The sequence below is a fragment of the Macrotis lagotis genome, chromosome 7, assembly GCF_037893015.1.
Source record: "Macrotis lagotis isolate mMagLag1 chromosome 7, bilby.v1.9.chrom.fasta, whole genome shotgun sequence".
Taxonomy (NCBI): Eukaryota; Metazoa; Chordata; class Mammalia; order Peramelemorphia; family Peramelidae; genus Macrotis; species Macrotis lagotis.
This window is the reverse complement of record NC_133664.1, coordinates 114892105-114907299: the sequence shown is the minus strand read 5'-3', so window position 1 is coordinate 114907299 and position 15195 is coordinate 114892105. Positions and strand designations below refer to the sequence as shown.

Genomic DNA, 15195 nt, shown 5'->3' with positions numbered 1-15195 from the left:
TGGGAAAGAAGCAGGAGTTGGATGTTAGAGGACTTTAAATACTAAGCTAAGGACTTCCCATTTCATTCTATAGGCCTTGGAGAGCCCCCTAAAAGTTTTTGAAAGGAGCAGAAGTCAGGTCTGGAATCTGAGGAAGGTTATTTTGTCCATTGTGCAGCAATGAGATTGAAAAAGAGAGAAAGTGGCATCAAAGCGGAAAATTTGGAGACTGTTCTAATAGTGCAGGCAAGAAATGACCAAGCCCTGAGTTAAAGTGGTAAATACAGGAGAGATAAAGAGATATTACTAAAGTAGAAGTAATAAAACCAAACAACTGATTGGATATAAGAACAAAGAATCAAGAATAATTCTGCACTACAAATCTGGGTGAAAGTTTAGGGAAAGGAGTCATATTTGAGAATGTGGAGTGTGAGATGCTCATAAAACATCCAAGAGAAGCTATCTAGCTAGTTGTTAATGAGAACTCTCCTGGAGTTTAGGAGAGAGATTAGGATTGTACATGTAGATTTGGTCATCATCTGCATAGATGGTACCATCTACATTTGGGGAACCTTATTTTATTTCTGAGATAGCAGAGAGAGAGAGAAAGAAAAGAAAGGGAGCTAGGATAGAGCTCTACATTGAGAAACAGGCCTGGTCAGAGTTGATTCTCAAGAGATCCATTGTACTCTGTCCTGGTCAGACTACCTATGGATCACTGAGGTTCAGCTCTAGATAGCACATTTTAGAAGACACTGGTAATGCGGAAAAGATACAAAAAAGGGTAGAGGTAGATTGATAAAGAGCTTCAAAATCATGAGATAGTATCAACCTTTCTTGAAGTCACTTAGGGAATGTTTAACCCGGAGAATAAAAGACAATGGCTTAACTATCTTCTGATATTTGAGAAGTTATGTTGAAAAGGGATTAGAGCCCTCTTGGACTCAGGGTCCAGAACTAGGGAAAATTTGTGAAAGTTGTAAAAGGCCAAATATGGTTCAATAATGGGAAACATTCCTAAAAATAATTAGATCTATTAGAAAGTAAAGGAGCTGCTTGAGGGGGGTAGAGGCTTCTCTTCACTGTAGGTCTTTAAACAAAGGCTGGATGACTGACTACATTGAGCATTGAGATTATTCTGTAGCAAAGTTTCTTGTTCCATTGTGGAGTAGCCTGAATGGCTTCTAGGGTCCCCTTCCAACTCCTGCATTCTGTGGCTCACTTTTCCTATTTCTTTGTTATTATTGTTATTGTTTTCAAAGATGTTTCCATCTCTCCCACACTATGTCCTCTATTTCTAGTTTTTAAGTGTACATCAAATTTTCAATTGTAGTTTCCTGGACTAGGACTATACTGGTACATATTCTTCTCATTCTGAAGTCCCAATATGTTTTCTCCAGTGCCTGAAAGTTAGAAATTGAGCTCAGAAAGGGGGTTCAGATTTTTTGGTAGTTAACAGATGATCATTAAAATCATTTTGGAAATGCCATGATCTATAATCAATTGGGACCCCTTTCTTACAGCGAAGCATGAGAACAGATTTGCTGAAGTAATTGAAATTTCAGCCCTTTCCCATTTGCTTAGTGGGCATTAAATTTTTTTTTTATTTTTTAAGTATGCTGGTACAGGCATGTATCATTTGAACTATTAACCCACCACACCCATGGGTCAATCCATAGCTACAGGAAGGGAGTATTTGAAACCTACTTGGATTTTTACCCTAATTATATATCTTGCCAGCTGAATAAGCCGCCTTTTTACACAGTAAACATGGTAACTCTAGGTCCATTTGAATATCATTTCTTGTAAAAGAACAAGAATTTCCTTCACCATATCAAAATAGTCTAAAAGAATTAACACTTCTCCCAAAGGACCTCAGAAGCACTTGGGCTTGAACTTATTCTCCCATAGAATCTTGCTCATTAGTTTGCTTAAAATAGAATTCAAAGAATCTATGCTATGGTTTTATGTTTATTTGTTTATTTTTAAAGAATGATTTTCAAATAAATTAAACTAACCAGTTTTTATTGACATATTTATAAAAAAAGAACAATTTTCCATAGACAGCACAAGCATCCCATTCACCAGGCCCTAAGCCAACAAAGGTCAAATTTGAGGGGTAAAAAGAAAAAAAGGAATTCTTCTTCTGTTAAGCATTTGTTATTTTTCAAATGCTATTTTAAACTTGATTTTGGCAAGTAAACTAGATAATGAATTTTGAGGGAATGTTTCTCACCACAAAACAAGAGAATTGAGTTAAAGAATATTTCTGTTTGTTGCTCCTTTTGACCTATGGAGATAACTCAGCACTTTGTTCATGGGTGCCACTAAAGGGGGCCCCTGAGTTTTTGTTGTTTTCTAGATGGAGTTCAAAGTAATTGAAAGTCCGGCTACTATTTCTGGTCCCTTTCTACTGAAGTCAACTAGATGGCATAGAAACTGGAACCCCATTTCCTTTTCCCTGCACAAAAAAGCATCTAACTCTTCAAGGGCTAGCGACAGAGAGAAACTAAAATAATAATAAAAATAAAACCCATCACAAAAAAATGTACAACTCAGATACAGGGGAGCATCCTGTATACATTCCCCTCCTTCTCCACCTCATTTCTTAAGAACAGAAACAGCAAATAAATAAAGAGCTACCACATGAATATCCCTGTTCAGGCAAATCATATTAGACAGGACAGTCTATGACATAGTTCTTTTTTTTCCTATGGATTTTTTTCCCTACAGAAAATTGTTCAGAAGCAAATGAAAGTTCCTAGAATGAGAAAATATTTAAACTAGAGAGGACTTTAGAAATAATCTAGTCTCATTTTCTCACGAGAAAATAGGTTTAGAAAAATTAAGAGACTTTTGCTCATAGTCATTGGTAATTTGGCTAATTAATGATATGGTTGTGAGTAAAATCCAGATTATTTTTCCCTTAGGGGATATAAGTAGAGAGAAATCTAGATTTTGTTCATAGATTGTAAAAGTAGCAGGATGACTATGATCCTTCAGTTAAAATACAGTGAGATGTAAGTCCAACAGAAATAGAGGCAATCAACAAAGGAAAGTTAGAGAATCACTAAGAAAAAAAAATGTTCTCTTCTTTTAAGAGTATACCTATTAAGAGAAGGTAGGTGAAAAAGAGGAGTAAGTTCAAAGAGGAGTACTTTATAAAAAAGGACAGCTTGAAAAGAGGTGGTATGGGTCCATGGAGCAATGAATCTGAAAACTTACATTTCAAGACCCCACTATGCTACTTGAGAATTGTATAGAATTTAGAATACCAGATGCCATGTACTTCAGTTTTCACAGTGGAAATAATATTATAACCATCTGTCTCCCATGGAGTTTATGAGGATGAGAGAACAAATACAGAGGAAATATATTGAACTCTTCACCAAAAGATGATATGTATATTCTAGGCAATATTATTGCTACCATTGTCTTGAATTTATGTAGCACATTTTATCTGAAATTTGACACCTTCATTAAATCTGCTAGAGATATCTCTTAACTATGAGGTACATAAAAATCATAGAAATAGTAAAGGCAATATATTTTTTTTCAGTCCTCCATCTCCATCTTAACCATACCCTCTAGTTCTCTCTCTGGAGCTGACCAACCCAACCAATAGACTCCTCATTTATATATTTCTCCTCTATATTTTTCTCTCTGTCTGAGGAGACAGGTTCTTTTTATCCTGACAAATTCTAATCAGATTTTTGCTTTTATGCCTTCCTAACATCATACTGTTTTATAGATCAAAGAAGACAAGATCAACAAGGATAAGGGGCCCAAAGAGGAAATCAAAAGCAATTGGGATCGCAAAAAAGGATTTCCAGAAGTCAAATCTCAGAATGGAGAACTTACAACTCATAAACTTAAACACACAGAGAATACTTTCAGGTAAGAGACAGAGGCTACTTAGAGGTGCCTGCTAACTATAATTCTAGAGGTAATGAAATTAATTTCTTTGTATTAAGTAGAAACTGATCTCACTAGATTAAAGCAGATATTCTTAGCTTTTTGTGTATGCCAGTAGACCAAGATGAAATAGTTTTTGCTCTTGGTGAACATAATTATGTTCTGTTGAGGAAGATAACACACACACACACACACACACACACACACACACACACATATATATATATAATCCACAATAAATACACTATAAACACGCATAGTTTTGAGTGGGTGAGCACTTACCGAAAGGATTAGGCATGTGGAAAAAAGTAAGATGAAGTAAATGATTCTATGAGGAAGAATTGAGAAGCAAAGACATCTCAGTTTTGGCGGGGCAGGGAGGGTAGGCTTGTGCAAAGTCACAAAAAAGAAACTGTGAATAACAGCAAAGAAAGCAATTTGATTGGATCACAGATGGCAAGAAAAAAAGTATTATATAATAAGAAAAAGAAGGGAAGTTGAGGCCAAATTGTGAATAGTTTTTTTTTAGGTTTTTTGCAAGGCAACTGGGGTTAAGTAGTTTGCCCAAGGCTACACAGCTAGGTATTTATTAAGTGTCTGAGGTCAGATTTGAACTCAGGTACTCCTGACTCCAGTGCCAGTGCTCTATCCATCACACCACCTAGTCACCTGTGAATAGCTTTTAAAAAACAGAGGAATTGATATTTTATCCCAGAGGCAAAAGGGAACCACTGGATTTTACTGAATAGTGGAGTGACAAGGTCAGACCATTACTTAAGGGAAATATCACTAAGCCCTGCCAACACAGACACAACTCAAAATGAAGTCATGTTGACTTTCTTCATATTTATCTTTGTACATTCATCCTTGGTATTCTATGGTATCTGCCTCATCTGCTTCTACCCATATACTGTTGAATGGTTCTGGAGGAGGTCATGGGATTTTTTTTCTGTCTTTTTTTTTATTAAAGATTTTATTTATTTTGAGTTTCACAATTTTCCCCCCATCTTACTTCCCTCCCCCACCCCCCCCACAGAAAGCAATTTGTCAGTCTTTACATTGTTTGCATGTTGTACATTGATTCAAATCGAGTGTGATGAGAGAGAAATCATATCCTTAAAGAAGAAACATAAAGTACAAGAGACAGCAAGATCAAACAATAAGATAGCAGGTTTTTCCCCTAAATTAAAGGGAATAATCCTTGAACTTTGTTCAAACTCCATAGTTCTTTATCTGGATACAAATGGTATTCTCCATTGCAGACAGCCCCAAATTGTCCCTGATTGTTGCCCTGATGGAATGAGCAAGTCCATCAAGGTTAATCATCACCCCCATGTTGCTGTTAGGGTGTACAGTGTTTTTCTGGTTCTGCTCATCTCACTCAACATCAGTTCATGCAAATCCCTCCAGGCTTCCCTGAATTGCCATCCCTCCTGGTTTCTAATAGGACAATAGTGTTCCATGACATACATATACCACAGTTTGCTAAGCCATTCCCCAGTTGAAGGACATTTACTTGATTTCCAGTTCTTTGCCACCACAAACAGGGCTGCTATGAATATTTTTTGTACAAGTAATGTTTTTACCCCTTTTCATCATCTCTTCAGGGTATAGACCCAGTAGTGGTATTGCTGGATCAAGGGTATTGCACATTTTTGTTGCCCTTTGGGCATAGTTCCAATTTTCTCTCCAGAAAGGTTGGATGAGTTTACAGCTCCACCAACAATGTAATAGTGTCCTAGATTTCCCACAGAGGTCATGGGATTTTACTGACTGGGTCCACTACAAATTCATATTATATAATTTCAAAAGGAATCTCACTGTGGCAAAGCAAAATTTTTTTACCTTTCCTTAATTCTCTATGCCACTCTCCATCATTTCTGTCCAAACCTTCTCTTCTCAAATCTCCCACAATATCTCCTCCCCCAACTTCCTTAACTGAGGCCCTTGACTTATACTCACTTCACCAAAAATATCAAAGCCATTCTCCAAGTCTTTCCCCTTCTTTCTTCCTCAACAATCTCATTCATCCTCAAATCTCTACTCTTTATCCAATCTCTAATGAAGAGGGTAAAAAAGGGAATAAAGGGATCTACTAAGTAATTTATAAATAATATCTCATTTGATCTGAAGATGGCCCTTCTTACCAAGGTCAATCCCACTACATATACCCTTGATTTCCTACTCTCCCCATCTTCTCCAGCATGTTGTCTCCACTATTATCCTTCCTCTCTATGATCTCTTCCCCTCTATTAGTTCCTTCTCTGCTGCTTATAAATATGCCTATCCACCCTATCCTAAAAAAAAACCAATCCTCACTAGATCTCAATGTCTTTGCTAAATACTATTCTACTCTCTTCCTCAAACTCACTTTTCCTTTTATTTTCTCTTAACAAGGGAGTTTCTAGTTTTTGACCTCAATACTCAACTGAAACTGTTCTCTTCAAATTTAGCAATGATCTCTTAATTGCTGAATCTTATAAACCTCTTCTCAATCTTCATCTTTTTTCATCTCTCTGCAACACTTAGACCTGTTTGTCACATTCTCCAAGATACTCTCTACTCTCTAGGTTTTCATGATGCAGCTTTCTCCCAGTTATCCTTGGAAGAATCCCAAGCCCGTTCCTTCTCAGTCTCTTTTGATGATTCATTATCCATGTCACACCTACTCACTTCAGATCTCCCTATGACTCTGTCCTGGGCTATTTCTCTATATTTTCTCTGTATTCACCCTCTGAGTGACAATGTCAACTCCAATGGAATCAATTATCATCTCTATAACAATAATTTCCAGAGCTATATATCTAACCATATATATTTCAAATGACCCTATATATTATATATAATAAATGTACATGTATTATGTATGCACATATTTTCTATATTTGTATGTGTATTTATATATCTATCAAGGACACTTGTTTTCATATTAAGAATATAGTATTGGGCAGCTAGGTGGTACAGTGGATAGAGCAATGGCCCTGGAGTCAGGACAACCTGAGTTTAAATCTGGCCTCAGACACTTAATTACCTAGTTGTGTGACCTTGGGCAAGACACTTAACCTAATTGCCTTGCAAAAACAAAGAAACAAATAAAAGAAATACAATTTATTTTAAAAAATAATATCATATCAAAGATATGGAGCTGAAAGATACCTTAGAAGTCATTTAGGTCAACTCCCTTATTTTACAGGTGAAAAAACTGAGGTTCAGAAATGAAATTATTTACCCCTAGTCACATGGGTACTAAATGGAAGAAACAGGATTTGACCTCCAAATTTGGACTCTAAATTCTGTGGTCATTCTGCTGCCTGATGGACTTCTGAACTCAAAAGTTTGTCAAGTGGAAGACTCTCTGACCAGATTCTGTCTCAGTTATTCCTTATTTCTCATACCATCTCTCTTTGATGCTATGAAGGTGATAGAGATGTAGTAAAGGAGAATCTTCAAACTCTTCTCCCTAAGTTTGAGGTGTAGATGAACCAAGATATGATCTGTCAGAGTCAAGAAAATTATAATGCTTAAGCATTATATTAATTGGCTAAAAGATGTTCTGTGCATTTGATTGTTTATTAGAAACAGGTGAAAAAGTTTCTTTTGGTAGGAAATTAATTTAACCAATAATCAGAAAACTGTCCAATGGTTTCAGAGGAAGAATGATTTAAGATTGCCCCTTCTGGAGAAACAGGAAATCATTAAACAACCCACATCCTAAGAAAGGAGTCAGCAGGATGCCAGTGGCAAAATAAAGGGAATTCCTATTTCTGGTTCCTTCTCTTCAATGGACAAGAAAAGTTACAGGGACCAGAAGAAAATAAACCCCCCATTATTTGATTTGTTAGTTAAAATAAGGTTCTGATCAGAAAGAAGGAAGGGTTTCCCAAAAAGGGAAAGGAGGGCTTATTACAGAAGAAATGGCACTGATAGTTAAATAGCTTGGTTCAAATCCTTCTGAGTCTGTTTTCCCATCTGTAAGTTGAGGGGGTTGGACTCTGTCACCTGAGGTTCCCTCCATCTCCAGATTCATGATCCATTATACATTCCCATATAGAAGGAGAGGAGAAAGGAGAGGCATCTACCTTCTTGCTTTTCTGATCTGATTGAAAAGATTTAACTTCTGAAAAGAAGGCTGAGCACCATCTAGTGGTAACAAATAAACCCTCTAGCAATGAAAGGGACATTCCTTGATAAAACTCCTAGACTAGTCAAACCAAGAAAGTCTAGGAATAGTGACAGAAATCTTCAAGTGAGAGATTAATCTTCTTTGGTATGGTCATAGATGCCATTGTAAACTGATTAAACACTAAAATAGTCATGTTTCTAACTTGATAGTGTTTTCAATTCAAAATGGTAGAAAGAAGTAAAACAGTGTGGTATTGGAAAAATGTATCTGCAAGATGTCAGGTACCCTGGGAAATTCAAAATGTTCAAAATTACTTCATTACCAGGAATTATGGGAGAATATCAGACCTGTAATTTCACTGATACAGGGAAGCCCCAGTGAAGAAATTCCCCTCAAAGGATGAAAATTGGACCTATTCTTCAATTTGTTATTAGACAGGGTTGCCTGGGACACTGAAGTTTACCTTTGTGCTTTGATCCAGGGTCACACAGCCTGTATATGTCAATAGTGGGATTTGAACCTAGGACTTCCTGACTCCAAAGGTAGCTCGTTAATCACTATCCCTTGTAGTCTCCAATATAATCTACTTGTATATGTACAAATATGTATGTGTGTATAGCAAATACTATTTCATCTTTCAAGAGTTCTATACAATTTAGGTTAATTGATAGTTTCGATTATGTAAGTCACTTTATATTACATCTTTCTCTTTTTTCTTTTTATTGTTCAAATGACATGTGTTGTGACAGAGTATTGGACATAAATGACAGTATACCCATTAGAATCCCATTTCTGCCACTTACCTCAGTGACCTTGAGCAAGACTCCATATTGGCTTTTTCTGGGCCTCAGTTTTCTCCTTTACAGAATGATGCCATTGGAAGAGTGGATCTCCAGAATCCCTTCCACTTCTCCAGCAAGGATCTGGTTTTATCAGGGTGTGGAACTCACAGTGCAAGAGTTTTCTTCATTGCAGCCAATCTCATTGGGGAAGCAGGGACTTTTAAGCAAGGAGTGAGTTGTGTGAGCCTCAAAAAGGTCAAATGTTTTGCAAAGTAGGATCTTGAATCTAGGTCTTCACACATCCAAGTCTAACTATCTAGACCATACCATGCTGCCTTGGGAGCTTTTTAGGAGAACATATAAAACCATCCAAATAATTTTTCATGTAACCAGATTATAAATGTGGGAATCTCCTTGCAGAATACCCTAAACCGTCATGTTTTTCTAGTTCCCTAATACTATCATTAAGGTTTTTATTAGTTTTTAAGTCATATTCTGCTGGGTGGGAACAGGTCCATGCTCTTCATATAGACTTATATGGCAACCTTTACCTTGCCAGATGATATTTCAGGTAGTAGGGCTAGACTAAATCCTTCAGACTTGGGAATTAGTACTCTCAATAAGACTTACAACATGGCAGGTTGGATGTCTCTTCCTTCTGTCTTTTAACTAGATTCTTATCTCCTAAGAAATTACCTTTGACTAAGGGAAGTATGCTTCAGAAGCAAAAACAGCATTTGAAACCCTAGATCAGGGCAAAAGTTACTTGACACTCTATCAGACTATGATTTTATGATTAGACATTTTAATGCTTGTGATGGTTTTGACCACTCATGGAGAGGGATGAAGGAACTGTGGGAAGGGCATGGATGCTGCTCCTTAGAAAAACAGGGGTTGGACTGAGAGGATTTTTTTCCCAATCTCTTTCAACTCTAAAATCCTATGAAATTGAGACCACAGGTTGACAGAATTTCAAAACCAATAATAATGATAATGATGATAATCGCTCATATTTATATAGTGCATTAAGTTTACATAAACAAGTCTTTATTAGGCTTAATACCTATGCTTTTAGACCATTGTAAGTGGTTTACAAATATTATCTCATTTGATCCTGTGATAGAGTACTATTATCTCCATTTTTAAAATAGTTAAAATGGAACATCAGAAAGATTAAGGGACTTGCTCAGAGTCACAAAGTTAATGTGTCTGAGGTTTAAACCCAAGTATTTTTGATTCCAACTATAGAGTTTATTAAAGAATTGGGAGCCTGTAATTTATTAATGGGTAGTAGATAAATGATCCAAAAAATAGGAATCATTTCATTTTGCATGGGCCAGGAGTCAGATTCTAAAGTAGGTGAATTTATTTTAGTGTCCCAACCTACCCTGCTTACACATCTCAGGGTTCCCTTTACATTGAGCCTGTCCTGTGTAGTTTCATTTATTTGGAATATCCTGACCTGCCCTCAAGGAAAGGAGTGGTCCTACCTGTATACTCTCAGATGTCACTGATAGGTGTTGTTTTTAACAGGTGATTTTCTAGAATGTCCTATCTTCTTTACCGTTTTAATGGTACTGCTAGGGATTTCAGTTCAAGTGGAAGAGGAAGCTAAAGTTAAGCAAAGTGATAGAGATAAATTTTTTTTTAATAGATGAGACTTGTCTATATCCCTCAAGTCATACAGAACAAAGCAGCTTCCCAAGCTGCCTTGGTGCTGAACTAGCTGAGGCTGATGAACATAAGAATTTCCTTCTGGTTCCTCCTATAGCCGAAGTGGTGGAAAAGGGAGCACGGACACAAAGGAGGCTGAGCCAACATCCCAAGTGGAGGCTGGCAAGAGACTGGAGGAGTTGCGCCGTCGCAGGGGAGAAACGGAGAGTGAAGAGTTTGAGAAGCTAAAACAAAAGCAGCAGGAGGCTGCCTTAGAGCTTGAAGAGTTGAAGAAGAAGAGGGAAGAGCGCAGGAAGGTTCTAGAAGAGGAAGAGCAGAAGAAGAAGCAAGAGGAGGCCGAGAGGAAAGTCAGAGAGGAGGTAATGATGGAGAGAAAGGGCTTAAGGTAGAGTGGAAAGGATCTTGACCACTGAGCAGGCTACAGCCCTGTCAGTAATCCCCACAACACACACACACACACACACTCACCCCCATTTCCCCCCACACCTTCCAAGCCCAAACTTCTCTCATTATTTCAATCTGCAAATAGTTTTAAATATTTTTTAAGGGTAAAGAGCAATTGAGCAGATAGAAATTGATAAACCAAGTTACCTAATGTCTAAAATAACAATGATCCCAGGTAAACTTATCAACTAACAGGTAACTCTGGAAACCATAGTCCAAATGAATTGAAGTGTATGATAAATTCTCTTTCTCTTAAGAGGCTCACCCTCAAAATCTATGGAGCTTCTTCCTTCCCTTCTTTTTTGTTCTCTCCTTTTTCCTTCTGCCTCCTTTTTCTTGCTCCTACCTTACCCCTCCCTGTCTCCAACCATCGACTGGTTGTATTTTGAAATCAAAATATATTTTAAGACATTTGTTCTATTTATTGGAGAACCTTTATTTATCCTGTCCTTAATTTTAAAACCAATTAATTCAAATTTTTAATGTTTCTATTACTCAAAAAACCCTTTCAACCTTAAATTTGTGGGGTTTTTTTTGCTTGTGTGGTCCTATATTTGACTTTTCCCCCACAAATCCAATGGTCTCAAAATTTAAAAAATGTTCCATACTCCATCTAATGTAAATCTGGTCTCATCAACTAATACCTGAGAGCATAAATCATGCAGTAAGGGCAAAGTCATCCAGGGTCAGAAGGGCCCCAAATGAGTGCTTCTCTTTTATCTGTTTACCAGGCCTCTTAAAATGACCTAACCAAAAGCATTTCACACTCTTTCAAAAGCCAACTGGCATGAAGAACAATTCAGCTTTGAAATCTTGTGGGATCCTAAAAAATAGCCACTAGACCAATATTCTTAGCCACAGGATTTTGTTTTTCATTTTTCAAAGTTAAGATGAGGAAATGGGGCACTGTTGGGCCACAGATTTGCCATTTACTCACCATATAACATGGACTAAAACATATAATGTCTTTATACAATAGTTCTCTGTGCAATATGAGATTAATCATATATTCATATATATATATATATATATATATATATATATATATATGTATCCCTTCCCTTTTCACAGAGGTATAATGAAGGTAAATAAGACAATATAAAGACTACAGTAGCTCTTTTGGAAGGAAGAGTGGCAAATCATAGTATGATTGTTCCAAAAGGCAGAAATAGGACAAATATGAAAGTAAAGCCTTGGAACTTAGAGAGCATCCTCATTCAGATAATAAGGAGTTGTATGACCTGGCGCAAGTCATTCAAATTCTCCAGGTTTCAGTATCTTCAACTATAAAATGAGGATACCCATTCTTAAATTACCTGCCCCATAAAGTCATTTTGCAGAAAGCACTCTAAGGTATTTTATTGTTGCTATCAGTACCATAATTTTTAATATGTAAAGAGTAGAATTGAGTTCAACATAAAGAAAAGCTTTCTAAAAATTAATACTGTTGCTGAAAGTATTTAAACAGGAACTAAATACTTACCTGCCAAGGATTATGAAGAAGGGTAGGAATGAGACAAGGTGGCATCTAAGTACCTTTATCACTAGGATTCTTTGATTCTAGAAATATTATGAAAACACAGAAGGGAGATAAATTGGGCCAGAGTAGATGACAACAATGAAGGAAGTGAGACTTGAACTAGGTAATTTTTTTTGAGGCAATCAGGGTTAAATGACTTGACTAGGATCACACAACTTTTGTGTGAGGCTGGATTTAAACTCAGGTCCTTCTGACTATAGGGCTGGTACTCTATCTACTGCAACCCCAGCTGCCACAAACTGTGTCATTTTTGGAAATATTTTTTATTACAAATTTTAATTACCGGCTTAAAAACCCATCAAGTAACATATAAATTAAGGAGTCAAATCTTTCCCCAAATCCTGTGCCTTTAACAAGGCAAAATGAAGCAAATGAGCAGAATAGAAATAAAGAAATATTTCCTTGGAGTAAGCCTTGAAGAATTTGGATAGGTTGAAGAGAAAAGGAAAGACATTCCAGGCAATGGAGGGAAGACAGACTGAATTTAAATATTTCTAATATTCTCATTTTATGGTACTTTTTACACATATAACATTGGTTTTGTTAATCAAAGAAAATCATCTTGAGACAGAATGATGATGAATTGATGATCTTGAACAGTTTAGAAACCATAATTCTGAAGCAGCAAAGGTGAAGGCAATCTGGTCCTGTGGTTTCATTGATGTAGCTTCCAGTGAGGAAAGTCCCTTTTTCCAGTGCCAATTAGCAGCAGCTTGAAACTTGTAGCCTTCAGAGCCCATTGAAAGGTTAAATGACTTTTCCTATAATACAGTGAGTATATATTGTAAATAAAACTTGGACCCTGAACTTTCTGGCTCCCAAGTTCACCCACTATCCAATATACAATTATTTCTCCTATTGGAAAATATTGCAAGAAAAAGATCTTACATTTGAATAGAAATTTGCAAAATCACATTTACATTATCTGACTTTATCCTTACAAAAACCTTGTAAGGTTGGCAAGGTCAGATATTATTTCCATTTTATTGAGGATCAATTGCAGTTACAGGAATTGACCCAGGTCACATAGCAAGTAAAGTCAGGGTTGGAACCAGAACCCAGATTTTCAATTTCTCCTTTTAGTTTGAAGTTACTAAATGTATCATGTGTTGCTTCTTTTTAGGAGGAAAAGAGAAGGCTGAAGGAAGAGATTGAAAGACGAAGGGCAGAGGCTGCTGAGAAACGCCAGAAAATGCCAGAAGATGGATTATCAGATGACAAGAAACCATTTAAGTGTTTCACTCCTAAAGGGCTCATCTCTCAAGGTAACTTTTTCAAGCAACTTTGTCCACTATAGGAAACTTCATCTTTTTTTTTAATTTCAGTCTATGGATTATTAAAGCCTTTGTTCCCTTTCTAACTCTTTGGTACCCACCCTATAGCTATTTCATAGCTTGTAAATGTCTTTACCAAATGAAGGATGGTGGAAGAGAAAATGCTGACAAAAATCGGTTATGTATTTGAGGTTTAGATATAACCTGACATGAGTCTTGCAGACTATCTATATGCCTTTTACTGATCCATGTCATCCCACTGGCAATTGTCACTTGAGGTGGATAAGGCAAAAAAACCATTTAAATATAACTCATCTATCTCTGACTCTTGCTGCCTCTTCATTGCTTTGTAACTAGAAATGATATAGATAGAATATTAAGACTGTGGATATAGAGGAAAGTTATAATGGCATCTGGAGGAGGCATCCTCCACAAAGCATCTGATATTTCAATACTAAAGACAGAACTCCTTAGTACTAGAAGTCATAATAGCCACCAGAATTGAGTAAACAAAAACAACCAATCTGGGAACTTGGAAAAGAAAATAGGTTATCTATTCTGTTCTCTGTCAGTCTCACTGGCAGAAAGAAATAGTGTTATTTAGTAGAATGAAAGGTCAGTGCTTGGGAGCTGTTGGATTTTTGGAAAAGTAGAAAGTAGAAAACCCACACTCACTATTCATGGAAGCAGTTACCCAACCATTCTTATAGACATTCATTAAAGGAAAACAGAATCCAGAATTCAAGGACCAGGATTCACATTCTGATGCTGCAGAACCTTGAGCAAATTGCTTCATTTCTCTAGGTCTCATCTGTGGAAAGTGTTAGATTAGATGACCTTTAAGGATTTTGCTTGTTCTAAATCTATGAGCCTATGATTAATGTCTATTTACTACCTTACACAGAGTATTACACATAGTTCATGCTGAAAAAATAAATATTGAATGCAAAAACCTTAATACATTTAACAAAATGTATTAATGAATTAATTGTATTAGTTAATTAATAAATTTAATTCAATAAAATCTACCTTGTTTCCATTACATCCTCACTCTAATGATTAGAAAGTTTTTCATTTTATCAAGTTAAATCTGCATCTTTTCACCTTCCACATATTGCTCCTAATTTGAAATTTTGAGCCATGTGGGAACAAATCGATTTCCTCTTCTGCGTGATGGGCTTTTAGAGAGTTAAGGATAATTATGTTTTTTATGTATCTATATGCACACACATAGACACATATACATACAAATAGAGATATATAGGGATTTATAAATAGAAAGATAATATACATAGAATATAAAATAAATAAAAATTTATAAATATATATCTGTATATTAAAGACCCCTAAAGGGAACTATATTAATGGGATCCAAGACATAGTTATGGGATTTATAAAAATATAAATACCCAGAAGGAATGAAAGACCCTGTTGCCCCCCAATGCTCCATTATGTTTAAAATTG

At 36.3% G+C, this 15195-nt stretch overlaps 1 pseudogene; it reads left to right on the top strand.

Annotated features, from left to right (window-relative positions):
• The window catches only part of LOC141492913 (caldesmon-like), a 141858-nt pseudogene extending 127175 nt beyond the window's left edge, over window positions 1-14683 (top strand).
• The last annotated feature ends 512 nt before the right edge of the window (window positions 14684-15195 follow it).